Below are 27,869 nucleotides of genomic sequence, written 5' to 3' on the forward strand. Positions count from 1 at the left end.
CACCCACATTGATATTCTACTTATTTTGCTTGCCAGACACATGACCTTAGGCAAGTTACTACAACTCCCTCTTCCTCTATTTTATCACCTGTTAAATGGTAATAGTAATATCTGTCTTGCAGGATTACTTAATAATGGGCAACACTTTAGGCATAGTCAGGGCACAGAAAATGGTACCTCTTCTAAAAATCCTCAGTATCTATCTAAATTGGGTGCTCCACTGAGTGAGTTCTTCATAAATGTTAACTGCATAAATCAACCACCCTAGAAAGACATTCTACTGTTATAATCAATCTAAAAGGTGTTTACTGGAAAAAAAACATTGTGTCTAATTTCATATATGGAGGTGAATAAAAAATTTCACCAAACTACCAGACAATTCTGATCAAAATTCTTTTAACTCTTAAATTTGTCTTCAAGGGTTATTCCTAGATTTTTTATTAAAAATAAATAACACATTTTTAAAAAAATTTTTTACAAAGATTTTATTTGAGAGTGTGAGTGACCAAGAGCAAGAGAGAGAGCATGTGCATGTGCATAAGATGGGGCAAAGGCTGAAGGAGAGGCAGAGGGACAAGCAGGTTCCTCGCTGAGCAGGAAGCCTGACTCGGGGCTTCATCCCAGGACCCTGGGATCAAGACCTGAGATGAAGGCCACCCGGGAGCCCCCACCCCACATTTTAAAGTACAGCTCAGATGCTGTTTTTCCAGTGACACTTTCCTGGAGCACAGTGGTTGTAAGAATGCCCACCATGCAGTGAGTTCTCCAGAGTCCTGGCACCCTCAGCTATAGCCTCGAGAACATTCACCAATTACTGTAGGGCAATAATCATCATTTATCACTTCTTTTCTATGATAAAGTGCTTAGTGAATATTTGTTGAATATTAATTAAAAATGAAACTCCCCGAGAGAATGACAAAAGGCACAAAGAAGCATTCAATCCTCAAAGGTGTTCATCTTCAGTGGAAACGCCATGACACAGCATCGTCCTCACCATAGCCTTGGAGAGGGGGGCAACTCAGCACAGCTCTTGAGGACAGTGAATGTGACCCAAGAAGAGCTGCGGTCACTCCACTTGTGAGAAAGGAAGACTTTGAAATGTCTCTTGTGGAGTCCAGGGAGGGCTTCGTCTGCCCCTGGCTGCTCTCTTCCCAGACGCTGTTGGCCAGCTCAGTCCCAATGGATGACATCACCTTGATAAGCTCGATGGCCAGTCGTCAAGGTCCAGTGACCGGACTAAAGAAAGGTGGGTGCCAAGGTTCTTGGATCCCTGAGCACTCGATGCACATGAGGGCTCCCAAGTTCAAACTGGCCCAGTTAGGATTCTGGGTCTTGCAGTCCATGCAGTGGGAATTCCTGTGAATGTTTCCTATCGACTGCAGAGCCATGGCCGTGCTCTGGCTGGTCAGCTGGGCCTTATTCTTGCTGCTCTCACAGGACTGTAAGCTGGCTAGGATCAGGCTCTCCATGGCTTGGACCCACGCATCCCGCTCTTCATATATGGTGGCTTCAAAGTGCCATGTCTGGCCAGTGAGGGACACAATGATAAACTCAATGTTTTCTTCTTGTTCTTAATTTGGTGAAATGTGTAAACTGCTCATGTCCTTGGGCAGGCCGTTGGTTTTAGGGCTGGAGATGGGCGCGCAAGCTGACGTGGCTTGGGGTGGCCTCTTCCTTGGGACTTTCACAGTGGTTCTCAGAAGATCAATCTCTTTACCATGAACATTCTGCAGGTAATCATGTAAACTTGGGTGGAGGGTCAGCATGCCGTTGTTGCACAGGGTCACGTATTTTTTTCCACTCCTTGTTCAGCGATTTGCCACTTCACTTCAACAGCATGCCCTGATTAATTGGGATGGCTTGATCGCTCCTGATGCTGTCCACCCGGCTTTCCAGGCCTTTCTCCTCAAGAGAAGAAGTTCCTGTGAAGATCCTCCAAGCTGCTAATGCAACACTTAACCCTGTTTATTTTCATAACACAAATGCCAATAAAGGTGAATTTGACTTAGTGGACCTTTTGAAGCTGGATACCGTCTCTCTTGATCAAGATAAGCATTTGGCATCTAATTCAGAAATAATTTTGCCTATGGATAAATGTTTAGACATTGAAACTCCTAAAGTAAGCGTCTATTCAAAAATATGTGGACAAAGCATCTTTGAAATCTCTTAGTGACAATGGAATTATTTCCCCTAATAGTCTTTGGTCACCAACTATTGACAGGTAAATATATGAATGTTACAAGTCCATTGAAAAGAGTAAAGAATGTAAGTAGATTTTTTTAAAAATGAAAGTGAAATGAATAAAATGTTTATACATTTTGAATAGAATATATTTTTAAGTGGAAAAAAATTGTATTTTTTAGAATAATCATACTTTGGTGGGATATCAGGAAGTACAATTTTGGAGGTAAATATTAAAATAATAATTATGTAGCTGTAACAGTTATTTTATTGTATAATTATTTCATATGTACTCTTCTAACAAATTTTTACGTGCACAGTACAGTATTGTTAATATAGGCACAGAGTTGTACAGCACATCTCTAGAATTTATTCTTGTATAACTGGAATTTTATATCACTCACTTCTTTTCTCTCACAAATGCTTTTCTACTGTTTCCATGAGTTTGACTATTTTAAATGCCTCATATAAGTGGAATCCTGCAACATTTGTCCTTCTGTGACTAGCCTATTTTACTTAGCATCATGCTCTCAAGATTCATCTATGTTGTTACATATGGCAGGATTTACTTTTCTTTAAGACTCAATAATATTCCATTGTATGTATACACTGCATTTCCTTTATCCATTCATGGTCAGTGGACATTTTGGTTGTTTCCATATCTTGGCTGTTCTGAATAATGCTATAATGAACACAGTAGTGCTAATATCTCTTCTGAATCTTGATTTCAATTTTTTTGATAAATATCCAGAATATTGGATATATGGCTCCAACATAGTAGTTCTGTTTTTAATTTAAATTTTTCTGTAACCCACTGAATTCAACCATAGTTTTTGATGTGTAATAGAGGTTCTGAGATACAATAGAGGTTCTGAGAGAGGTTTGGCATTCTTAAAAAGTGAGCAATAACTTCTACTGGGTGGTTCAGTGGTTGAGTGTCTGCCTTTGGCTCAGGTCATGATTCCAGGGTCCTGAGACAAGTCCTATTAGTCCTATTAGTCTCTCCACAGGGAGCCTGTTTCTCTCTTGGCCTCTCTGCCTCTTTTTTTGTGTCATTCATGAATAAATAAATAAAATTTTTAATAATAATAATAATAACTCCTACTTACTGAGCCCTTTCTAGAGTTCTGCAGCAAGTGTATTACTTATATAACTTAGCTTTCACAATCTTGGAATATTGAGACTTCAACGTTACAAACAAGTAGTGAGATTACCAATGTTACAAATCAAGTTAGTTAATGCTACATCACAAAGGAAGAAAGAGTACGAGAAATAACAGGGAGGAGGAAAATAAATACCAACCACAAGACTTTCTAGAAATTTCTTTAATTAGAAATCCTTAAAATTAAGCCATCTTGCAATCAATTTGACTTGTGTATGATGACTTTGCATTTAGAAATATGCCCTTCTTTTTCATTGACTTATGATCCAGTAATCATGATACATCCTGAGAATTTCAGAACTGTTCACAAATTTATCTGCCATATCTGATTTCTATTCATCCTCCATACCAAGTAAAACTTGTATAAGCTATATAAGCCTCCTCATCTTTATATAAAGTAGGTGTCCATCCATCAACATTCTTTACTAAGGACAAAGCAGAATATTTGACACCCTAGAAGGATTTATAGCTACTCAAATATGAATTCAAATAACAATTTTATCCAGAAACCACGGACTTAAATACCAACTCTATTCAAAAGCAGAGGGAGGGGAAAAGAGTGTTCAACTCATATGTAGAGTCCTGAGAATAGATTTTTTTTTTCATAGAGCCTAATTTATGAACTTATAATTGACTATGGGCATCATGCTTTAATTATGATTTTGAAAAGGCCCTGGCAGTAGACTGGCTCTGACAGCCTGTGACATGGTGTGGGCTTAAGAGAATAGGTATTTATACAGGCTGTGTCAATCACCCAGTACATGCCATTTCAACTGCCTGTCCCAATCAGGGCCAGCATCCAAAAGTATAGCAATTAGAATGAAGAGATGAAAAGCACTGGGGACATTACGATGGAAGTCAATGGCCAGAGGAACCCAGAGACAGCACAAAATGTCACCTTCATGCAGACAGCTATTTTAATACTGATAAGGAAAACTGCAGTCCTTTGAAATGGGGTCACATAACTTGTTGAAATAGAGAAGAAAGAGCTAATTTAACAAAATCAAAGGGCTCCCATATTTCCCAAGGAATTTAGGGATTCAACTCTAGATTTCACTTTCATATATGACATAACCTCTTAACCCAGGATCTAACCAGTTAATATTACATTCAGCAAAGTCATTAATTAGATTCAATGCTGTCCCCTTTCTGTCAGCATTTAGTGAAGAGAACAGTGAAGAACAGGGTCATTGCTGCAAAAGCATTACATTTAGAGTCAGAAGATATAAAGCCACATGTTGATTCAACTTATTCTACCTTTGAAACCTTGAACAATATTCCAAATCTCAATTCTTTTACTATGAAGTGTGACAATAACATAGAGCCACTATGCAAATCCCTTGATGCCAGACATGCACTAACTATAAAAAGACAAATAATACAAAGAATCATCATTATTGAAGATTGTAGTATCTATTGCCATAATAAAAATATTCTCAAATTTTCCATCTGGAAACAACAAACATTTATAACCTCACATATTTTAGGGGTCAAGAATCTGGTGGTGGGCCTGGCTATATGGTTCTGGCTCAGGACCTTCATGAAAGCTGAGATCAAAGTGTTGGCTGAGGCAATCTCAAGGGTCAACTAGGGCAGGATCTGCTTCCAAGCTCACTCATAAGGAAGTTGGCAGAAGTACCACTTTAACACTCACTTGTGTGACTATTCACAGACCTCAGAAGACTTGTTTGCATGTGTATTCACATGGGCCTCCTTACAGGGCTATCTTACCGCATGGCAATCAGCTTTTCCCAGAGTGAAGTATGCAAGAGAAAGCAAGAAAGACTAGCCAAGAGGAAACCACAATCATTTTGTAATCTAAATCAGCAATTATATGCCATCACTTTGGCTGCATTTAATAGAATACTTAAAGCAAGTTGCTGAATTCAGCCCACACTCAAGATAGATTATATAAGGCTGTGAATGCCAGGAGGTAGACCACTGGGGCCATCTTAGAGCTTACTCCAAAAACTAGCAGCACCTGTAGAGATTTGACTAAGCCTAGCAATTAATTTAGTCAAGGAGTAGATGAAAGCAAAAACAAACATAGCTATTTAGGTTCTTTCCATGATTTTTACTTTATTTAGGACACATAACTAATCCATTCAGCTGTTTTATCTATACATACTCACTGTGTGTTAAGCAATGAAAATTCTGAAAGTTCATGTATAATTTTCTTTCTCCACTCTTTGGAATGCAGACAGCTGTCTACTTATAAGCTACTATGCAAAGTCTAAGGGTCAATTATCCATTTCACAGAGTATCCATGAGTAAGCTTGTCAATCTTATGCTATGCTTTAAATTCTTCTTCATTTCCCCATTTCCTTGGCTAACTAATTTTATCTACAATTTGCATTCAAAAGTAAGTGACAAGATAAGTGGTTTATACCTTGAGTCTGTCTCCTCTATTTTCCAACCTTTGATTAGCAACCAGGAAAAACTTACTCACCCTTTCAGGGAAGAAGCTAATCAGATAGACCTTCACTGACTGTGTCCCCACACAAAATGCCTGAATTAAAATTTAAGTTTAAACATAATGTACTAAAAATCAAGAATTTTAAAAACAGTCATCTAATTCAACCTAATTTTCAAGAAGGAAAACTTAGGCCAAAAAACACCATATCTGAGAGCAGAAAAACAAGTCTCTTAGTTCTAAACGTATGTATATAGATAGATAGTTCCTGAAGAGGAGGAGAAAGGTAATAAAGCAAAAGAAATATTTGAAGGAAAAAAAAAAAAAAGAAATATTTGAAGAGATAATGGCTGGGAATTTCCCAATGTTTTCAACAAATAAATAAATAAAACCACGGACCAAAAATGCCATGAACCTCAGACAAGATAAATAGGACTAAACAATAAAATCACCGATAGCCACTTATCAAAATGCTGAAAAATCAAAGATAAAGAGGAAAACTTTCTAAAGTTAGAATGGGAAGAGACATGCTTGTGCACAGTGGCAACAAAATTAAAGCCAAAATACAATGAAACAATAATTTTTTAAGGAGCAGAAAGAAAAAAAAAAAATGACTGGATATAATTCCACCCTGGCAAAAACGATTTTTCAAAGTGAAAGCAAAATAAAGAATTTTTTTCAGAGAGACAAAAACTGAGACAATACATTTCTAGTGGGCCTGTAGTACAAAACATGATAAAATAATTTATTCAAGCTTGAAGGAAAAAGATACCAGATGAAAGCCCAGATCTGCAGGGGGAAAAAAAAGCCACCTCATATGCCTTTGCTTTGATTGGTTTACATTCTTAAATATATTTTTGATGTAATATTTTTCAAATGCAACCAGATGGAAGACATAAAAACAGCTTATTAGGCAAATATTCTATATTTATCTTCACACTTTACAGTCAATATATAATTTGTGAATCTCAGCATTTTATGGTCTCTATCAGAAGTCACAGTGTATTTCACATATCAACTTGACTCTCTACAAAGCTGTTAATTCTCTGCCCCCCCTCCTCCTTCAAACTGCTTCCTTGTTGGCTCCATGACTGTGGCTCTAAGACTCCACATTGCTCTCAAAGTGTCAAGAGAGGCCAGACAGTACAAAGGATATTCATGCTCACAAGTCATGAAAGGACTGATATTGCCACCAAAGGGCCTATCCCTGATCCGGGAAAAATAGAAATTTCATAGAAACAAAATTGTCTTTCTTAATATAGAAACTTAGCTTTGCCCTTGAAGTTGCTGTGTGTGGGTTTCAACAGTGAGGTAAAAAAATTGAATTTGTATTTTATTATTTGTTTTTGTTTTAATTTTGCCCTTTCAGCACATATCTGTTATCTTAATAATGTCTTTGACCTCCAAGTTTTCCAGTTTGGCTCTCACATCCTGCTTATTCTCTAAGTTTAAAGAGTTAGTAAAAGTTAATAAAATAAAATCAGGCCTATGGAAAAGCATTTGTGTAAAATTCCTAGAATTGAGATGGATGAATTCTATAACAGTATGCTATTGTTTGTATTGAAACAAATTTTGAAGGGCACCTAGTGACTAAGTGGTTGGTTGATCTCCCGCCTTTGCCTCAGGGCGTGATCCTGGGATTAAGTCCCACATCAGGCTCCCTGCAGGGAGCCTGCTTCTCCTTCTGCCTCTGTCTCTGCCAATGTCTCTGTATCTCTCATGAATAATTAAAATCTTTAAAAATAAATAAATAAAATAATAAAAAATTTTGAGCAGTATTCATAGTTTGTTGCTATAAGAGTTTGTTAAACATACTTTTAATTCCCTTTTTAAAAACTCTTAAACGTAGTCTGTTATACTCAGAATTTCTTAAGGCAATCTTCTCCAACGGCTCCAATCTACCTAGTTTAAACATGACAATTTATTATATTCAACAAAGTCCTAGTATGGATAGCTAAATATTTGACAAGTTCTTTAATTTGGGAATTAGAAGAAAAACAAATAAATTATTTTGAATAAAACCACAAGTTGTAATGAGAAGTATATACTTTGAGAGTTAACATACATATAGGATATGTATCTGTGGCAGATTGTTAAAATTCTCCAACCCTTTGCTTAATCCTCTATAAAAAGAAAAAGAAGAAAGAAAAAAGAAAAGAAAAGAAAAGAAAAGAAAAGAAAAGAAAAGAAGAAAAGAAAAAATCAAAGAAAAGAAAGAAGGAAGGAAGGAATATCCATGTTCTTTACTACATGAGTTGCTAGTTGGCTATGCTTCAAAGCAGGTGAAGGATACTTCCCTACTTCATTTTCAGGACTGGCCATGCAACTTTCCGTGGGATGGAAAATGGGCAGACATTATACATACCATATTCAAACATAAGCTTTAAATGAGATTGCATTCTTTAACATTTTATTTTAATTTTTTGTTTGTGTTTCTTGCATCCCTGCCCTATGCTATGAGAACAACGTAGTCTGAATAGAAACTACTCTGCCATCCTGTGTTCAAGAACTGGAGGGCATATAGAATAGAGGTAATCGTGACCAAATAGAGTTGCAGCCAATTTACACACTTGCCAATGAAAAGTAAATACTATCTGAAGCCACTGACATTTAGAGGTTATACATGACCACAACAAAGCTGTCTAATATTGTCTCTGTGTGTGTGTGCACAAGAACATTTTCTCATGTAAAGCTCCTTAACAATGAGACAATTTGAGACAATTTTCATTCTCCCCATATGAAATTAATTCACATTCAACTATAAAGAAGCAAATCCTCCATATAGCACTTTCTGTAACTGAAGTCAATTCTTAATTATAAATAACTTAGGAAGTCCTCTATGCTTCTAAAAACTTTGTAAAATTCCAGACTCTCTTGCTCAAGGTATCTCTCTATTTGTGTATTGCCCTAATTTTCCATTCTTTTTCTGTTTGAATGTTCTATGAGGTATTTCACTCTTATGGGAGATGTTTTATACCACTCTGGCTCTTGTTGGGAGAGATTCATTTTTTTGGTTAAGTCTGGTATAAAAAGTGCCTCTTACCAACCTTTGTGGAAATCATCTTAACCAAAGATATTCTCTGTTTAACACTATTAAATAGTCCTCTGTACTACCCAGATAGAGAAAACCAGGGAGGTATTGGTTAATTATTTGACTCATTCAGTTGTGTACTCATGCATATAGTTCTGGTTGATAAATTCTTAGAATTCTTTCAATGTTCTTGGCATCTGGGCTACCATTTGTCCCTTACATTGATGATATAAAGGTCAAAATAACTGCAAAACTTGTGAAGTTGTTATTAGGATTGTAACCTTACACACGTTCTCCAAACCAAACATCTCCATGTATAATTATCATCATATTTACATGCAATTATTCTTTAAAACATGCAGTTTGTTCAAAAATGACTTCTTCCAGTTATAACCTGTCCTCATGAAGGAGGGTGAGTCACTTTTTATACCCCAAATACAAGTCTCATTAATATCTACACATTGCCTTTTTAGTCTGTTAAACTACATAATATACCCAGACCAATAATTGCCCACAGTCAATTCCTAATAGCAGTTCCCTTCTCTCTTACAATTCCTTTAAAATTCGGCACATTATCTTAAAGTGCAAATAGATCGCTGAAGAGATGCCTTCTGTCACCCCGAGTGTTTCTAAACTGGCAACTTCAAAACAAGTCATACACACCATCTATAAGCCTAGCAATATTTAGGCAGGCTATATAGCCGTATAAACCTCCCTTCAGGCTGGAAGCTCTGTTAGTTGGTTGCTTTCCATGAAATATGTTTTGAGAACCAGCAGCAATATGTATTTCTCACTTCAGTACATTCTAGTACAGGACATCTTCCATTTCTGAGTATTTGTGAATAAACGCGGATTATGCTTTTGCCTTGTGAAAAAAGAAAGACTCTTGAAAACATGTCTCATAAACTCCTTATTTATACTGTTCATTCTTGTTTTAGAAATAAATTATTTTAGTTCTCTCTGTATTAATATTACTTGAGTAATAGTAATTAGTAATGTCACTTAGTGTCCCCGGGTGCCAAAATTTTAGCCAGATAGCTTCATATTTCAACTTCTGTCTGGAAAATAAAGTGGGGAAATAATAGATGAAGCAAGATACCTTTGTTCTCATTTTTTTTAATTATTGCTATCCTTCTCATTTAGTTGTATAGTTTCTTGCTCCTCTTCAGTCAGTGAAATGTGATGGTGTAGTGCTTCATGGTTGTCCATACAGAGGCTTCTACACTGAAGAGACAAACTCAGAACAATAATCAGTCTGGCTGAATTACTGGAAACTACACAACCAAATATCAGATCCATGTTAATGCAAGTGTTTATAAGCATAAGAAGCAAGTAAGGTTTTCTGCATTATCTAGCTTTCATTTTGTCTTTTCAAATGTCTCATTTCTCAGCACTCTTTGAGGCAAAGACTATTTAGGAACATTTTTTAAAAGACGGGATGTTCTAAAGAAGAATTTTATTAAATGTTGTCCCAAATAGATTTTTGAGAAAAGAATCAGCTAGGTTTCAGTGTTGAGAGATGTTTACCTAGCAGAAAGACTATTCGACAAATCATGCAGTCAATCAACCTAATTGTGAATCACGGAATGTGTGCACTGGAACGTCAAGTATCTGGCAGAGAGGTTTCCTCTTTAAAATTCATGACATCATACTCTGGTGCTTTGAGTTTGGCTCAATTTGAGAAATATCCTTCTTTGGATGAATTAATTGGAATATTGGCTCTATGGGAAAAATAATCCCTCCAAATCTCTTTATGAGGAAATTAGTATCTTGGATATATTTTCAATTCCCTAAAGGGAACAACATCTCTTGATAAAGAAAATAAACTGCTTCCTCAAATTTTTTAAAACTAGTTCAATATTCTGCTTTAATTGTTATGTCAAATGGTACAGTGAAAAGAATTTTCATTGTCTGGATAATTTATGAACCAATCCACACAACAGAATGAGCATTGAGATAGTAAATGGGGAAGTTTATGCTTTTTAAATATACATTTCATTTATTTGGAAGAAAGATTTGTTTTTGGAAAATAGAAAAAAATAATAAAAGAACCTTTCAGGCTTATTAAAATCAAAGATGTATTGCAAAATAATGTACTATTGGGAAATTTCCCACATCATATATATTTGTTCATGATCAACAATTTTAATATTCTATCACGTATCATGAAGTTCTTTCTTCTGTTGATTTTATTTACACATATCTCTATTCACAAGGTGGAAGTCAGCAATATCATTTCCATAAGTACAGCTCAACTTATATCCTCTAGCTCCTCACCAGTCTTGACTCAACTTTGCCCTCTGTGTGTGTGTGTGTGTGTGTGTGTGTGTGTGTGTATGGGAGGGGAGATGGTTGCAGTTTGTGCTCATTATATATTAAACCTATAATAAACTACCCCATTCTTTATTACAAAGAAAAATGGACCTTCTTCTGTCTTTCAGAGGAAGTATAGTTTCTCAAATAAAATGTAAATACTTCACTTCAAAATGTTGAATAGAAATGTACTTAAAGAATTCTAGCTGGTTAAATTTAGAGTGCTAAACAAAGTCTAATCTAAGAATATTCTTTGGCTTTATGCCCACAGCATTTTTATTTGATTGTAAATTGGACATATTTTCATTCACTTTAGAATTTTGCTGCTCAGTGTTTTCTTCCCTGAAGCGACTCAACAGGTTCTGATTACCATGTAGGCACCAATATTAACTCCCTACCTTCTGAGGACAGTTGTATCATTTCTAGCCAAGGGTGCATCCCCACCCCACTCTTTCTGCTTAGAACATTTTCCATGAATAATTGTGACTTGGAAGTTAACATTTCTTTTTTTATAAATCAGTTTTTTTAAGGTATAATCTACACATGGAAAAAAAATGTACCCACATTATATCAACTTTTCCATGAATTTTGACAAATATGACCACAATCAAAATATAGAACATTTCTGTCATCCTCATAAGTTTTCTTGTACTACTTTACAATCAATACTCTCCATGTGCCTCATCCCAAACAATGACTGATCTACTTCCTATAAATAATAATCCAGCCATACAGTGTGTGCTCTATTGTGTATGACTTCTTTTATTTAGCATACTGTCTATGAGATTTACTCATAGTGCTGAGTGTACCAGTAGTCCATTGCTTTTCCTTGCTAGATAACATTACATTGTTTGGATATATCATAATTTGTATACCTATTCATCTGTTGATGAACATTTGGAATCTTTCTAGTTTGAAACTATTATGAATATGATAGTCTTTGTGTGATAGATTTTTTCATATTTTCACTGTCTTGCATAAAAACACATTTTGTAATGTGTTTTGTAATTTGTTTGTCTCTGAGTATTTTGTTTTGATGCTATTATAAATGGTGTTATTTTTCCAACTGTTCATTACTAGTACACAGAAATCCAACTGATTTTTTGTATGGTTTTGATTCTGTGATCTTTGTAAATTCATTTATTTTAGCAGTTTTTTTGTTGACTTCTTAGGGCTTTCTACACAAAAAATTTTATAATCTGTAAAAAGTGACTGTTTATTTTTTCCTTTCCAATCTATACACCTTTATATCTTTTTTTTTTTTTCATTATTGTAGAGCTAGGACCTCCATTACAATGTTTATCAGGAATTGTAAGAATGAACATCCTTGCCTTATTCACAGTGTTAGGGGGAAAGCATTCAATGTTTTATTATTAAGTATGATGTCAGCTGTAGATTATCAGAGATGTCATTTATTTAATTGAGGAAGTTCTCTTTTATCTCCTGGTTTGCTGGATATTTAAGTTCATCAAATGCTTTTCCTATATCTGTTAAGATGATTCTTTCAATTTTTTTAACATTTCAAAAACATTTTTAATACGGTTGCTTACATTGGTTATCATTATACATGTACATCATATGAAAACCTTGCTGGAAACAAATCACTTAGTTATGATGTTTTATCCTTCTTATATATTACTTGATTCATCTTGTTAATATTCTGTTAAGGATTTTTGCATCTATGTAATTGCTGGCATTACAGCAACATTCTTGCAACCATGAGGTAAAATATAAGTGATTTTTCAGAGATGTTAATTCAGATATCATAAAGTTTCTAAACCCAGAACAATAATTGTCCATCTCTGGACTGTTTTGTGAAAATAAATACTTAATTAAACCCTGTTCGTATAAGCCATAATAGTTGGGATTCCTGTTACTTGAAGTTAAAAGCGCCCTTAATTCAAATGCCATGTGGAAAATTCTATATTTTAAAACTACTCAGGAACATAGAAGAATCTCACTTCATCTCACTTCTTCACTGTGTTTTAGCTCTGTTTTTGTTTTACTGGCAAACAATAATCATAAAAATTATAGTAGTGCTACATTTTCTTATTTAATTTCAAAACTTTATCATACAATGGACACTACTATTCTTGTTTTACAGAAACTCTGAGAAGTAATTTGCACAAGGTCATTCAGCTTTTAAAACCTAACACAAGATTTTGAACTAATTTTTAAAATAACAAGAAACGTCATGCTTTTAATCATGGCCGATCCAACACTAAGAGGTCTTTTGTTAATTTTTTGCTAAACTGCGTGGAATTCATTCTTAGTAATCTCTATGGTCCACTTTGGACTTAGTACCGCGGGAAGGTGTAAAATTTTGACAGTGAAGGCCTACTATTGAACAGTAGGGCATAAGAGCATCATCTGGCAATTCGAAAGAGGACTATCTAATAATAGTCAAAGAAGTAAAGTCAAGATCTTGTAGATTTTATACCCCATGTAGAAATATGTAGAAAAGGGAGACATTTGAAAACATAAAAACTGCTATGGTATCTTGAATCTTCTGGAGGGGCAATACTAACAAATAATAATTTTACAGCTATTTTCAAGTTTCTGAGAATTTTCTTGTTCAGAAACCAGTACAAATATAACATCGATTGGCTTTTTGCTATATAATGTTTTCAACAAACCTTTAAAGGACACTAAATTGTGCTATTAAATTCCAAGAAAAAGAAAAGCTCTCAAAAATAACTAGGGTTGTAGTTTTTCAGGGCAGAATTTTGTCAAGCTGAAATGTTCAGGCTTAGTGTGACTACGTAAATACCAATACTAGAAAGAAGAATGAATTTGAGAAAGGTTTTAAGGATCAAACCAAGTTTGACTGAAACATTAGAAATATGACAAAAAGGGATACAGGCAGACTTGGAAAGAATGTTTAATGGGAATAAATGAAAATTCACTTAGACCTAATATTTTTTAAAGCCCGAAAGCACCTATTGGCATTTTTGAGGATGCACTCATGTAGCAAACTTGTTTAAACTGATAAAACAGAGCCTAGGGTTTTGTACACAATCAGAAAAATAGACAATGTCTTCCTTCAATTAAGCAGTAGTGACTGCTTCCGTACTGATTAGGTCTCCCGCACAGTAAGAAGCAAAGAAACCAAAGGAGTCCTGGTGACCAGATAGTAGAAAATGAAAAATAAGTCAAGCAGGAAATTGAGAGGGGTTGTTCTGTAATATATAGGACTGCAGTTCAGTAACATTTTACTTTGTGTCAGGCCAGTATCCCACTCTTCAAAATAAAAACAAAATTTCTTTATCTGTGAGTTTATTTTGTGCAACACTATTCATTTTAGAAAGTACCTTCAGAGACATTTGACTTCCATAACCACAAACAAGGTAAAGAGTGGGACTGCCGTTGGACAGATGAGGAAACTGAAGTCAAGGAAGAAAATAAAAATTACTGAAAGCACTTGTTTTTATGCTAGGACAACCACCACAAAAACAAGACCATCATTTATTTGCCACCTGCTAGATGACAGAAATTATGGTAAACACTTTAAATACAGTATCTCAAGTGATCTTCATCAGAATTTTGCAAGATATGTATTTATTAGTACCACATAAGGAATATTGAGGATAAGACAATTTCGATACCTTGTCCAAAGTTACATAGCTCATGAGTTACAGACTCAGAATTCAAGTCCATGTCTGTTTGGATGTAAATCCTATGCATTAAAAAGAAAACAAGTGAGTATATCATACAATATTTTATAAGATTAATGACTTCTTTACTCCACTCTATTAAAGTTGTGTATCGATGTATTTTATAAATATTTACATGCATTATGCACATACACCCATATAATACAAGTCTTACCAAACATGTGTACATCTCAATCTTTTAGAAGCTTTATTTAATACCTATATTAAAAGAAATGATTGAATTGAGTTTTTCATTTTTATCATCCAAGGCCATTTGTCATTTGTTACATAAACTTATGCAAATAGCTTATATTTGCAAAGATATGCTTAAATTGCACAAGCTCTGAATTTCACACCAGGGAACCAGGCTAAACAAGTTCCATCATGTTCTAAAAAGTCTGATAAATAATAAACAATTTGTTGAATAAAATAAAGTCTAAAAAGAAGCATAACTTGATTTTGACCACTGCTACATGACTAACAGTACCAATGTAGCTTTCAAACTTATTTCAACATTTATAGAATGTCCATGTCATACTAAACATTGTGTTACAAAGATAAATGAGACTTACCCTTATTCTTGAAGACCTAAGATGCAAGTATATAAGACTATATTGGTCAGCGGACGATTCCAAGTCAATGAGATAAATACAATGACAGAGCTGTCAGGGTGTTTTGTAAGCTTGGAGAAAAGTGACAAAACAGAATCAAGAAAGTCTTGGTAGGGATGTTAGGGATGTTACATGAAACAAAAATTTAAAGGACAAGTAAAACTGAACTAGCAAAGAAGAGACAACATAGCATTGTAGAAAGGGACTAAATTTTGGAAACTCTTACATTCATCTTGTAACACCAAACTAGTACATGCATGAAGAGGGAGAACAAACTACTACCCCTTACAAAGCCAAAAGAGTAAGTTTGAGTTCAAATAGGCTTGTTCTTTGATTTACATCCGACTTAAGTTGAACCTACTCTCTTTCTATGCTATTATTCAATCCCCAGTCTGAAGAAGGTCACCACTCAATATTTTTCATTAATTATTTTGAAGACAAAAAATTATTTGCAGGTAAAAGGAGAAAAAAACAAATATAAATATTATTTTTATAAATATAAATATAAATAATAAAATATAAATATTAGACGTTCTTTTCCATCCCTGAGGCTTTCCACAAGCATTTTGATAACAAAAACCTGACTTCAGACTGTCATTTTGGATGAGCTAAATTTTAATACCTCAATTTTATTTGAAATGTTAACCCCAAATAATCATATGCAAATAAAGAGTTGCTTATCTCTGCTTAGTAAATTGGCAGAAACATGCATTAAACACTAAAAAGAGAAGTCCTTGAATTATTTAGTCCCCAACTGAGAGTACCTCAGATCTAAAATGCATCATTTTTATATAGTAACAGTATCTGTGCTCTTGCCTGTCTTTTTAAAATCTCTTGATAGTTTCTTTTATTTGAAATAAACACTCTACTTTTCAAAATCACTAGGTACTTAATATGACAAAAAAAAAAAATGAAGCAGTTTATGCTAAATCCAAACAATGACTCTCTTCATCCATCTTTTGTCACTTCTGTTTGCTAAATTAGGAAAGCCATAGCATGGTAGACCCTGGAATTAAAACTCGGTTTTGAGGAAGAAGATACGTTCTAGTCACAGTGACCCTGTACTCCTAATTTGGGGAGACAGTTCTGATTGCAACTATGCTTCCCTACTGCACCTGTGAGTAAATTACTACATGCTGATTCATGTCTTAATTGAGGATTTTGAAACTTCAAATTACCATAATGAGAAGAAGAACAGATTCTAGAGGAATGCTACCTGGGTCTTGATCTCAGATCCACCACTTACTGTGTGATCTTAGGCAAATTATTATCCTCTCTGTGCCTAACTCCCTTAGCTAAAAATAGGGATGTTAAGAGTATCTGTATGATAAGAATGTTCTGGAGTGTGAATGAGTAAATATAATTGATTAAAACAGAGACAGACACATAGTAAGCATGATACGGACATTTTATATTAACATTGTTATTACACATGGAAAATAAAAGCCAAGTAAAAACAACAATAGCAGTAACAAAGCCAGACGTAGCTATCTGCAGCATTGGCTAGAGTAAACAAGTGAGGCTCACCTTCAAAATGAGATTTGAGGGGAGGATGCATCAAATAATCCCATTATTCAAGAAGACAGAGAGTTATTTAGAAGCCAAAAAATTCTAGTAAGAAGAATTCCAGATTTGTCCCTTTGATGGAAAGTCTGTGCTTTTTAAAAAATATATTAATATTAGAGTGGTAAAAATGACTTAAAAATTTTTAAGTAGAAAAGGAAGAGTCTAGAATTACTTAAACCCTGCTGGCTTATTTTTGTTATGCGTGGGTCTCCATATTTTATTCAGGAAAAAGAGGATTAACTATATAATAAAAAACTATGAATATTCTGACAAAAAATATGAACTGAGGCCCAACTTTGAGGACTAAGGCTAGGCAATATGCAAAAGGTGGAAAAAGGAAAAAACAAAACAAAACTACAGAACAGAACACCATCCTTTATTGCCTAAGAATGGGTGCACTTCTTTTTTTTTTTTAAGATTATTTATTTATTCATGAAAGAGAGAGAGAGAGGCAGAGACATAGGCAGAGGGAGAAGCAGGCTTCATGCAGGACTTGATGTGGGACTTGATCCCAGGACCCCAGGATCATTACCTGAGCCAAAGGCAGATGCTCAACTGCTGAGCCACCTAGGTGCCCCAAGTATACTTTTTTCTTAAAAGTCATTTGTGGGACATTCTTTAGAAATTAATCTATAACATTGATTATATTATGATTTTCATTAAAAAGGAAAGAAAAATTATTTAGTCATACTGTCATGACATCTATTATTATGTACTGCAAATATAAATTATCCTCATTCCTTCATGGTTTATTTTTTAGCCATTTGATAACTATAGAGTCTTTACTATATGCCAGGTTTTGGATTGAACTTTAGCAAACAATTGAGGGAAAAAAAGACATTGTCTGCTTTCAAGAATTTTATGATCAAATGGGAGAGATACATTTGTAATTGATAATATTGACACTGGCTCATCACCTTGGAATCACTGCATTATAATTTTATTTCAACTGTATTAAACTCTGGTGTATTTCAAGATTTGTTCTTGTTGCACATATCCTTAAAATAATTTATTTTTCAGGTTTATTGGTGAATGGTTAACATATAAAATGGTGAAACATTTGCAGTGTACACTGCGATGATTTATTTGTTATTTGTATATACCGTGAAAGGATTCCTCCCATCCTCTCATATAGTTAACACATCCATTACCATATATATATATGTACATACATGTGATGTATATGTGATATACACATATATATACGAAAACATTTCAGTTCTACTCTTCCAGCAAATTTCAAATATAAAGTAAGGTGTTGGGACGCCTGGGTGGCTCAGCAGTTTAGCGCCTGCCTTTGACCCAGGGCGTGAATCTGGAGTCCCGGGATCGAGTCCCACCCACATCGGGCTCCCTGCATGGAGCCTGCTTCTCCCTCTGCCTGTGTCTCTGCCTCTCCCTCTCTGTGTGTGTGTGTGTGTGTGTGTGTGTGTGTGTGTCTCATGAATAAATAAATAAAATTAAAAAAAAATAAAGGCATGTACCAGCTATAGTCGCTATATTATACATTAGACCCTCAGACCTTATTCATTTTATAGCTGAAAGTTTGTATCCTTTTACCAGCCTCACCCTATTTTCCCCACCCCCTGGCAACCACTTTTCTAACTCTGCTGCACTGTTTCTGAGTTGTCTTTTTTTTTTTTTTTTTAGTTTCCACATGTAAGAGATTGACATGCAGTATTTCCCTTTCTTGGTCTGGCTCATTTCACTTACATAATGCCCCCAAGTTTCATCCATGGTGTTGCAAATGGCAGGATGTCCTTCTTTCTCATAGTTGAATAATAATACTCTCTCTCTATATAGATATAGATATAGATATAGATGATATAGATATTACTTGTGTCATTTTATCCATATTTAATCCATTTACCCTCCTCTTTCTCACTGCCCAAGAGGAAGTTATAGATACCAAGCTCAATAAGTCAATAGCAGTGGAAAATATATATTGGTATAGTGCTTTCTAATTTACAGTGTGCTGCCACATACATTAATTCTTTGATCCTCCTTGCAGTAAGTACTACTACTACCATCCCTACTTTACTTTTGAGAGAAGAGAGATAAAGAGGTTAAGTGACTTGCTTTAGAGTAGATAGCTGTAACAACTAAAACCAAGTTATTTGATTCAAGATAAGGATTTAATTATAATAACAAAGATATAGGTACATTCCATAAACAAAGGATTGTACATCTATTAACAACTTAATTCCTCATAAAAAAAATCCCATGAGATTTGTGCTGCGATTATGTCCATGTTTTCATGTGAATGATAAAATAAATTCCCTATGGCCACACAGCCACTAATTATTAGAAGCAGCTTAAATGTGGACAGTGATACATCAGAGTGAGAGCTCTTTACTGCCTGTTACATTTCTCTCCTGCTTCCACCTGTCTCTTTTGGCATGTATCATCAAAAATCACACACAATTTTAAGATTTATTTATTTGTTTATTTATTTGAGAGAGAAAGTGAGTGTGCAGATGGCGGGGAGAGAGAAGGGGAAAGGATGTCAAGCAGAATCCTCCATGAGTGCAGAAGCTGACATGTCATGACCCTGATATCATGACCCCAGCCAAAACCAAGAGTCAGATGATCAACCAACTGAGCCATCCAGGCACCTCAAAGTCACATTTTTATTTTCTAAAAGACAAACAAAACAAAGATAAATTGACTACAAATTTTTCATGCTTTGCTGTCAAACCAACAATGGATCCCCCTATCCTACCAAGTGTATCAAATGTAGTCTACTGGGCAATTCATTCACATCCTAAGCAAGAGAAAATAACTCCAGTAAATATGTTCTTATCAATTTGTCTTCCTCCTTAGTACTTTCCTTTGATCCTGTCATTTTCTTGACTTAGCATCTTAATCACTCCCGTTCCAAGCCCTATGTAACCTTAACCACCCAGCTAAACTGCAACTATCCTGTTATACTACCCCTTCTTACCTTCTTTAAATTTTGCTTAAACCATGTAATGTTCAACATAATTTGTCATCTGATTTTATCCTCTAGACTATTCTCATCTTGTGTTAAGTGAATATATCCTTGAGTTTATATACCTCCTAGGAAGGAGCAGATCTACTTAATTAATGAATTAAAAACATATTCACAGATGTTTCCATTTCAACAGAAAGGATCTTCAGCATCAAAATAACACTTACAGGAAATAAACTCCCTGACTTAAAAATAAAAACAGTTCAATTGTCTTCAAATTTAAAAGATCTTACAAAGTCAAAGTCAAGAACAAAAGCTATCAGAGTTGACTCTCTTGATGTACCTTGACCTAAAACTAAAGATGGGTGAGGGAATACCTAACAACACAATCTGATTACTTGGCACATTTTGAATTTAAAAAAAATTAATCAAATATTGGGACTGATTTTGTTGATTAAATCATCCAAAGACAAAGTAATTTGATCATTTAAATCTCGACTGTGTGGTATGCTATATATATGATTCAAACACCATTTTTCAAATGAATTATTTTTCCATTTTATGCTAATGCATCTTTGAATGTCACTAAAAGGGGGGAAATATGAAACTTTACAGGGTTGAGGGAAGAAGAGAGAGTGCTTTGGTCTGTATTTTCTATTTATGGATCAATCTCTGTATAGGTTTGGCATTCATTCTACAAATTCCTAACATTTAACAATAAAATGCACCCAGAAATGCAGACCTGTTAAGTGGCATTAAACCATATAAACAGTTTAATAAATATATTATTAATAACTTTACAATTTCAGCCAAGCTACTGATTCTTGTTTGTTTTCCTGATGTGTTTTTTTCTCTTTAATTACCTGTCTCAGAGATTTCTCCTTTTGTGTCTCTCTTTCCTTGTGTTCCCTTTAGGCCTCATAATTAGAGCTTGCAGTATCTCCACACTAAACAGGAAACCAAGAAATTCTTGCTTGGTTTCAGGTTTTTGTAAAAATCTGAAACTTGGAACTGGGTTTATCAAAAGTTTTCTTGAGGTAGACAAACCTTTCAGCAAGTTTTGTGTAATTCTGGGATGAATTCAAAGTCAGCCTGAGCCAATTAGTTTTTTGGCAGGGAAAATTGTAACATATGACGGTTGTGTCTGGGCTAGATGGCTTTATATAAAAATGGGTGACTTTGGATGGATTGGGCTTTGAATATGTTGGCTCTTTCCACCTACAGGGACAAAATGTGATGCAGGACTTGTAGAATTATGTCCTCTTAGATTCCTTGCAGGCAGATTTGTCTGCCACCATTTTATTTCCCAGGCAGACCATTTCTTTATTCCACATTGAATAATTTTCTCCCATTTGTATGTATTAATACTAGAATTTATTTTCCTTTAAAAAGAGTGAATCAACTAGTAACTTAAACAGGGACAAGTCACAAAAGGGAATAAGTCTCAAGCTATAGGGATTTCTGTTCTATTTACAGCTACTAAAACGGTGCCTAGTATGTAGTCAGTGATCAATAAATATTTGTAGAATGAATAAATAAGGACTCAGGCCTTTAAAGAAATAACAGAGCAGTAGAGTGAAAAGGAAAAGAAATTCCCCAGTATCTCTTCAAATTCCTTGGGCTCTCTGTTATTAAAAGTACTTTGCTTCTTCCTCAAACATTCAGTTTACCAGATAATTACAGGATTATCCAAACATACCTTATTATATGTACTATATAAGTACTATATAAAGTACTAGACCTTAGCTATATGTTTTTGCTTAAATATAGAATAGTAGTATTGGTGGCCACATAAGAGAAGAAGTGGTCCTTGGAATACTTACATGATTCTCTCTATGGAAAATAACATAATGTGTTTTTCTTCTGTATCTTTCACAAAACTGAAAGAGACTAAAGAAACTCTTATGTTATATACAAAGAATGTAAGTTTAGAGAAAGGATATGATTACCCAAAGTCTTACTCATAGTTTTTGATTAGGGAAAAGACAGGTATGTGACTAGGGTTACTTGGCTTTAAGTGTTACTTTCACTCTACCATGCATGAAATTTTTCTTTTCTTCACTTTCTTTTCTGCACACAAAATGCGCCACAAAATATTGGGATTTATTTATTTATTTATTTATTTATTTATTTATTTATTTTTAAGATTTTATTTATTCATTCATTAGAATACACAGAGAGGAGAGAGGGAGAGAGAGGCAGAGACACAGGCAGAGGGAGAAGCAGGCTCCACGCCTGGAGCCCAACACAGGACTCGATCCTCGGTCTCCAGGATCACGCCCTGGGCCGAAGGCGGCGCTAAACCGCTGAGCCACCCGGGCTCCCCTGGACTTTATTTAAATTTATCATTAGAATGTATCTAAAAAGAACTACGCCACAGATGTATGAACTCATCAAACACAAAAACAAAAGCACTCTCCTTCACAACATTATTTTTCCTCTTCTTTCTTGCAAATGTGTGCTCTCTCTCCAGAACTTTCAGTTATCCTATATTCATCCAGGTACCATTAAAAGACCCTACATGGGGTGCCTGAGTGGCTCAGTCGGTTAAGCATCTACCTTGGGCTCAGGTCATGATCCCAGAGTCCTTTGATTGAGTCCTGCATAGGGATCCCTGCTCAGTGAGGAGCCTGCCTCCTCTCTCTCTGTTGCTCCCCCTACTTGTGCACTCTCTCTGTCTCTCTCTCAAATAAATAAATAAAATATTTTTTTACTTTTAAAGATTTTGTTTATTTATTCATGAGAGACAGAGAGAGAGAGAGAGGCAGAGACACAGGCAGAGGGAGAAGCAGGCTCCACGCAGGGAGCCTAACGTGGAACTCGTTCCCGGGACTCCAGAATCAGGCACTGAGCCAAAGGCAGGCACTAAACTGCTGAGCTACCTACCCACGGATCCCCTAAATAAATAAAATCTTTAAAAACAACAACAACATACATTTATAAAGTCTGCCATTACCCTCAGTTTTTTATTTTGCTCAGAGCTGGAGGAAAGAAGACTCTCAGATTAACCATATCTTTCCAGGGCTCACTTACACGCACCTTGAAATGTCCAGAGCTTAAATAATAACTCCTGAAATTTATCTAAGGATCTCAGGTCTTTACTGTGAAGGAAGTGAGTCATCATATTTGGCTCTTTTTCCTATCAGGGTCTGTTCTTACACAGTGTTCCTGCTCCATATTTAACTCATTTTGTTTTGTAAGTCCTTGACCCAAGTGTCAAGTGTGTCAACCTGGTGCAATTTGAATGTCACTCTATTGACCAGATAGCTAATGCTACTCAATAATTAATGGTACACTTCTATTTTGGCACCCAGCATAGGCCTCAGAAATAGAACATGAGAGGAAAAATAAAGCTGGTCACTGGAAAATCAGGATAAAAACAGAGGAGTCAATTATTCAGAACCATGAAATTAACCAAAGGCATTCTCCACAGCACCCGGTATTTCCACTTTTATATTCTGAAGAATCAGACATTACCAGACCCCACCCACCATCCCAAGATCCTTATATGTTCACCTAATTATGCACCATGATTTTTTAAAGCAAGTAGTTAGATAATGCATTTGCTCAGTCCCTGAAGCTATGTATTTATTCATGAAAGTCTACCATGTAGGACTTAGATTCTATTTTGTTTTTAATCCCATTCTCTTTCCCCTCTCCATCTGGAACTGTAGTGTCCTATATGTCAAACCACTTAGTATTGCTTACATATCTCTAAGGCTCTGTTCATTTTACCTCAATCCTTTTTCTATTCTTCACATGGATACTTTCTATTAATCCATCTTCAAATATATGTACTTTTTCTTTATTTCAATATGTAGTTACTGTATATTGCAATTGTATATGTAAGCTCTAGAATATCTTTTTTATTTAGGTTTTATTCCTTTGCTGAGATTCTTCATCATTTTATTCATCACACATATATCTTCCTTTATGTCCTTAAAAATATCTATACTAGCTGCTTTAAATCCTTTTCTGCTAATCGTATCATTCAGGTTATTGAAAAATCAAATTATATTATAGCTTTTTTCCTGAGGAGGGGGGTCACATTTTTGTTTCTTCACATTTTTTTCATAAGCTAGGTTTTATGGATAATAAGTTGTAGAAAGTAGATACTGCTATGTTACTGTGATGAGTGATCATTTTTTTCTTCTAGAACCAGATAACTTGCCTATATTCAAACTCCAAATTCTGTTCCCTACTAGAGACCATAATATGACATTTCTTCATGTCTTTCAACTTACAGACCCTATATTTGTTTGCTTATTGCTATTCTTTTTTGGGCTCCGTAGAATTTTCTCCAATGATGCCACACAGTTTAGACAGTTTAGCAGTATTTCAGCAGATTTTCAATGCAGTTTTGAGGCCCAAATCACTTTGTATCTTTTCCTTCTAGGATTTCTCCTAAACTTTAAGGCTATTTTCCTCCCTCAGACTCTGTTCACTGATTCAAGGCAGCAAGACATTAGCTTTTTGCCTTTAGAAGCTTCTGTAGGTTTGAGCATACACACAAGCAAAGAACTTCAAAATAGCAAGCCTCACCTGTTACATTTCATCTTTCAAACCTAATATCCTCTGCTATTTTTGCCTGGTGTTAGTCATTGTCTGTTGCCTTCAAGTTGCTCAGTACATATAAATAAATATATATAAATATAGATATGTAAATATATATACACATATACATACAAATACCTTATTTCTGGATTTTGTAAATCTTATCTCTGCGAGGATTATTCTAAGCAAATTACTTCACCATTATTTAAAGTAGTAATCACAAAACATAGTGCCATGTTTTTAAAAATCAAGAAACAAGTCTTATTCAACTTAGCATTCCCAGGGCCAAAATTGTTTCCAGCCATATATTAGCTGATCAATAAATGTATGTGGGTTGAATATTTTATTTTGACTTCTAGGCTTATAGTTATTTGTTCAAATTTGTGATAAGTTATTTATAAGTAATTACACATGAACTGTTTGACATGAATGACATTTGACATGAAAGAAATAAAAGGGAAATAGCATTGTCTTTGATTCTCAGGAAAGCTCAGAAAAGTCAACAGGATTTGGGTCTCTAAAGGTACCTGGTAATTTGGAAGGCACGTATTTCACAGGAGTAAATTTCCCATGGTGCACCTACCTAAGTGAAGAAGAGAAGGGAAGGGAACAGAGGGCAAGGGAAGGGAAGAAAAAGAAAAAAAGAAGAAAAGAAAAGAAAAGAAAAAACCTTTCTTCTATTAAGATTCCAGAAGTAAAGATGTACTGAAATCAGATAAGACTTGACCTTCGAAACAGCATGCTGAGTCTTCTCATTCTAACAGGATACAATAAACCTAGGGCTGACCAAGTCTTTAAAAAAAATTTCAATCATACTCTCAGGCTAATCAATACATTGTCCATTATGGTCAGGTCTATCTATGCTAAAATGATAATGTCAGTGTTAATCCAACTCACAATTACCTGGAGTTGGGAAAAACACACATGCAAACTCAACAACATGGCTTGAAAATGGTAATTTTCTCTTAATATATTGAAAATATTTGTTGCTCATGAGTAATAGTGTAACTCCTTGCTATAATACACAAGAACAATCTAATATTCTTAAGGAAAGTGGTTATTTATCAGTAACTTTCTCAACATGTTATATGGAAGAATAAAACACTAGACATCAGGGTCAGGGTAAGGTTTTTGTTTTGGATACACTGCTAAGAAAACAATCAGTTTTATCATCAGGAAAGCCTTTATTCTATTTCTGTGGAAAAAAAAATAAGCTTCCACTTGCTGTTAAATATACTTAATTGAAGAGATCCGGATTGTACTGCTTATACTTGTGGCATATCACTTGAACTTTTGACTAAGTATCATTCTTCTAACATTATCACAGAATCCTAGCTCATCATGAGAACAGAGGTGCTAATCAAGAGGAATTACTTAGTAATTATATTTTTATTTAGAATTCTAAACATGAGCATTGCTATTTTTGGAAGCACCCCAATTATAATTTCTCCATATGTATTTATCTAGAAAGTTTCAATTAACTCTTTATTACCTGAGCAAACCTAGACATGTTGCCCCTCTTGTAGCACTGTTTGATGGGTAAACATGTTTTACAACAAAGTGTTCAAAGCTTTAATTATTAATTATAATTGATACACACATATCCTATTGATTCTGTTTCTCTGGAGAACCCTGAAACTCTGAGATAGACAGATGATAGATAGATAGATAGATAGATAGATAGATAGATAGATAGATGAGATAGACAGATGATAGATAGATAGATAGATAGATAGATAGATAGATAGATAGATAGAATTGGCGCATGTGATTATGGAGGATGACATGTTCCAAGATCTTCATTTGGTAAGGTGGAGACCCAGAAAAGTTGGTGGTATAGTCCTGTCCAAGTCCAAAGGCCTGAGAACACAAAAGTCTGATGGTATAGATTTGGCCCAGAGACCAAGTAGGCTTAAGACCCAGGAGGAGCCAGTGTTTCAATTCAAGTCCAAAAACAAGAAAAAAAAATTATGTCCCAGCCTGAAAATAGTCAAGCAGGAGGAATTCCCTACTACTTCAGGAGGATCAGCCTTTTTGTTCCATCCAGGCCTTCAACTGATTAGATGGATGACCATCTACATTAGGATGGTCAATCTGCTTTACTCAGTCCACTGCTTCAAATTTCAATCTCACGTGGAAACACCTTCACAGACATACTCAGAAAAATGTTTGATCAAATGTATGGGCACCTTGTGGCCCCAGTCAAGTCAACATAAACTTAACCATCACATTAAGTCAAAGTGAAATGGCTAACTTATTTCAGCAATTTCTGCCCATTATATATTGTCTTGAAAAAAAAACATGAGATTCAGTTTTAACTCTCATAACCAGATAAGGAAATTATTTTAATAATTCATGTAATATGTTTTTCTCAAGTGTGAAAATTAAGCTTCAGCTTATGCCTGATGCACACAATTTATGCTTCTTTGTTTCCAAGATGATATCATGCTGCCCCTTTTTGGCATATATTTTTCCTATCTACCAGTGTGCCAAAATGAAAATAACCTTCAAAAAGCTGTACAGAAACATACTTTGAGACACATAAATGACATTAATGAAAATGCAATGATAGTTTTTAACAGAGGTATTTTCAACAAAAGTTTTAACTATTTAAATATGTAATTTTAATTGTTGTACCTCAACTGAGAAGCAATAATCATGGTCAAATTGGTTAATTAAAATAACACCACCAACTACAAGCTGAACATCTGGGTTTTAGTTCCAGTTAAAATATTTCACTAGATCTATAAGCGTGGGTATAGCCTATAATTTCTCTGATCCTCAGTTTCTAGAACAGTAAAATGAGGAGATCAAATTATAAAAATGGAAAGTCTGCAAACTTCTTGATAGCTCCTTGAATTATAATTTTCTCTCAATTCAGTTCAACAGACGTGTATTCTTGCCTGTGAACCAAATGTGAAGAAGCCCTGCATTAGGCACTTGTGGGGATACAAAGATTAATAATACATAATTCTCTTACCTCAAGGAGTTCCATACCTAGAGGGAAAGAGAAAGATGAATCCACAACTTCTTACTATTAGAAGGACCATAGCAAATATTTTTATCGAGTTTCAAAGCAAAAGCCATAAAATGACAGAGATGAGGATAATCATTTTCAACCAAGGTAATGGAAGATATGACATTTTATGTGAGCAGAAATTCAATATATTATGCAACCCACTATATTAAACTTTATTTTTGTTTCAGTACTTAGAATGAAATAAAATATTATATTGCATAACTTAAACACAATATTGGGCTGATCTTGGTGGAACTAGAGTATGTTGTAGAGGTAATGCTACATAGCACCAAAATGCATTTCCTCCTTCCTGGTCACACAACCAGTCCACATTCCTCAACTTTTTCCTCCAATTAGAATGGCTCGGTAACTGAGTTCCCAAAGAATATAGGCAAAAAGGGAAATAGACCCTTTCAAGTCCCAGACTAAAAACA

General features: G+C 34.9%; 1 pseudogene; it reads right to left on the reverse strand.

Moving 5' to 3' along the window:
* Positions 1-959: 959 nt before the first annotated feature.
* Positions 960-27,869, reverse strand: part of LOC111097907 — a 35,351-nt pseudogene continuing 8,441 nt past the window's right edge.

The sequence above is a fragment of the Canis lupus genome, chromosome 11, assembly GCF_011100685.1.
Source record: "Canis lupus familiaris isolate Mischka breed German Shepherd chromosome 11, alternate assembly UU_Cfam_GSD_1.0, whole genome shotgun sequence".
Classification (NCBI taxonomy): domain Eukaryota; kingdom Metazoa; phylum Chordata; class Mammalia; order Carnivora; family Canidae; genus Canis; species Canis lupus.